Source organism: Electrophorus electricus, unplaced genomic scaffold, assembly GCF_041902795.1.
Source record: "Electrophorus electricus isolate QZ-2024a unplaced genomic scaffold, ASM4190279v1 Scaffold175, whole genome shotgun sequence".
In the NCBI taxonomy this organism is placed as follows: domain Eukaryota; kingdom Metazoa; phylum Chordata; class Actinopteri; order Gymnotiformes; family Gymnotidae; genus Electrophorus; species Electrophorus electricus.
Window position 1 is genome coordinate 1 of NW_027658456.1, and position 2,500 is coordinate 2,500.

Consider the following 2,500-nt stretch of genomic DNA (forward strand, 5'->3'; position numbering starts at 1 on the left):
AAAGCTGCCCGGTGTTGCAGGGGTCTATTGGTGTGTTGCTTCCTTGTTTGGTAGAGTGGAGTACCAGACCCGCCAGGGGTAGGCAAACCATTCCCCCTACGGTAAGTGAGGAGCCAGCCATTTGACGAGCGGGTGTCCACGTGTACGGGTGCGAGCGCTATCCCCCCACACGGGGTTAGGCCACGGCCTTAGGTGGACGTCTGCCGACCAGCCCCGGCTGATCCAGAACTTCTGATGTGGAGAGCGGTTTTGACAGATCCTCCCTGGTTCTAGCGGGTCAAGCCTCTGATGGGGGGTGGGGGTTATTTGTAACCCATCCCAGAACTCTCTGGGGGAGACTCAGACGGCCAGTCTGTCTACTCAGTTGTCCTATACTGGTGTCTGTGGTTTGGGAGGAAGGGAGTGCCCTGCTTTGTTGGCCTCCTCTTCAAACCTACCTGGGCCCACGAATCACTCTTCTTGGTTACATCACGAAACGTAGGTTGAGCGAGGCTAGGGGGGAGGGAATTCGACGAGGTCTTTCCCTTGTCCCCCCACCAGCGGCCCACGAAAATCAAAACGGCGTGAAGAGAGGGAACGCCGAAAGCACCTGGAGTCGGCCGTCCGCACCTCCGGAGGAGGTGGACGGGGTACGGTGCGGGCATGACCGGATGGGACAGCTTTGCATCAAGGTGAGAGGTCGGCGTCCGAAGGCCAGAGGGCGGTGCGCGAGCACGTTTACACTGGCCGCGGAAGCTGTCCTGGGTAGCCCTGTATGGCGTCTGGACCTGACGGCGCACGCACTTACAACCCGCTGCTTCCTAGCCCCCGGAAGGGGAGGCGGATGTCACTCGTGGTTCATCCCAGACCACGGTGCAAACTACCTGGTTGATCCTGCCAGTAACATATGCTTGTCTCAAAGATTAAGCCATGCAGGTCTAAGTGCACACGGCCGGTACAGTGAAACTGCGAATGGCTCATTAAATCAGTTATGGTTCCTTTGATCGCTCCACACGTTACTCGGATAACTGTGGTAATTCTAGAGCTAATACATGCAAACGAGCGCTGACCCTTCGGGGGATGCGTGCATTTATCAGACCCAAAACCCATCCGGGGGGCTCGGGCCCCCCGGCCGCTTTGGTGACTCTAGATAACCTCGGGCCGATCGCGCGCCCTCCGCGGCGGCGACGTCTCATTCGAATGTCTGCCCTATCAACTTTCGATGGTACCATAGTCGGCTACCATGGTGACCACGGGTAACGGGGAATCAGGGTTCGATTCCGGAGAGGGAGCCTGAGAAACGGCTACCACATCCAAGGAAGGCAGCAGGCGCGCAAATTACCCATTCCCGACACGGGGAGGTAGTGACGAAAAATAACGATACAGGTCTCTTTCGAGGCCCTGTAATCGGAATGAGCGTATCCTAAACCCATGGGTGAGGACCCATTGGAGGGCAAGTCTGGTGCCAGCAGCCGCGGTAATTCCAGCTCCAATAGCGTATATTAAAGTTGCTGCAGTTAAAAAGCTCGTAGTTGGATGTCGGGAGTGGGCTGGCGGTCCGCCGCGAGGCGTGCCACCGCCTGTCTCAGACCCTGTCTCCCGGTGCCCCCCGGATGCCCTTGGCTGGGTGTCCGGACGGGGCTCGGAGCGTTTACTTTGAAAAAATTAGAGTGTTCAAAGCGGGCCCGCTTCTCGCCTGAATACCTGAGCTAGGAATAATGGAATAGGACTCCGGTTCTATTTTGTGGGTTTCCTGAACCAGGGCCATGATTAAGAGGGACGGCCGGGGGCATTCGTATTGCGCCGCTAGAGGTGAAATTCTTGGACCGGCGCAAGACGGACGAAAGCGAAAGCATTTGCCAAGAATGTTTTCATTAATCAAGAACGAAAGTCGGAGGTTCGAAGACGATCAGATACCGTCGTAGTTCCGACCGTAAACTATGCCGACCCGCGATCCGGCGGCGTTATTCCCATGACCCGCCGGGCAGCGTGAGGGAAACCACGAGTCTGTGGGTTCCGGGGGGAGTATGGTTGCAAAGCTGAAACTTAAAGGAATTGACGGAAGGGCACCACCAGGAGTGGAGCCTGCGGCTTAATTTGACTCAACACGGGAAACCTCACCCGGCCCGGACACGGAAAGGATTGACAGATTGATAGCTCTTTCTCGATTCTGTGGGTGGTGGTGCATGGCCGTTCTTAGTTGGTGGAGCGATTTGTCTGGTTAATTCCGATAACGAACGAGACTCCGGCATGCTAAATAGTTACGCGGCCCTCCGCGGTCGGCGTCAAACTTCTTAGAGGGACAAGTGGCGTTCAGCCACGCGAGATGGAGCAATAACAGGTCTGTGATGCCCTTAGATGTCCGGGGCTGCACGCGCGCCACAATGGTTGGATCAGCGTGTGCCTACCCTACACCGAGAGGTGCGGGTAATCCGCTGAACCCCATTCGTGATGGGGACTGGGGATTGCAATTATTCCCCATGAACGAGGAATTCCCAGTAAGCGCGGGTCATAAGCTCGC

At 56.8% G+C, this 2,500-nt stretch overlaps 1 non-coding gene across 1 annotated transcript in view; it reads left to right on the plus strand.

Moving 5' to 3' along the window:
* Positions 1-860: 860 nt before the first annotated feature.
* The window catches only part of LOC145655098 (18S ribosomal RNA), a 1,839-nt gene continuing 199 nt past the window's right edge, over positions 861-2,500 (plus strand). The window contains exon 1 of the ribosomal RNA XR_014121271.1: positions 861-2,500. This exon is cut by the window's right edge and continues 199 nt beyond it. This is a non-coding gene — a ribosomal RNA (18S ribosomal RNA).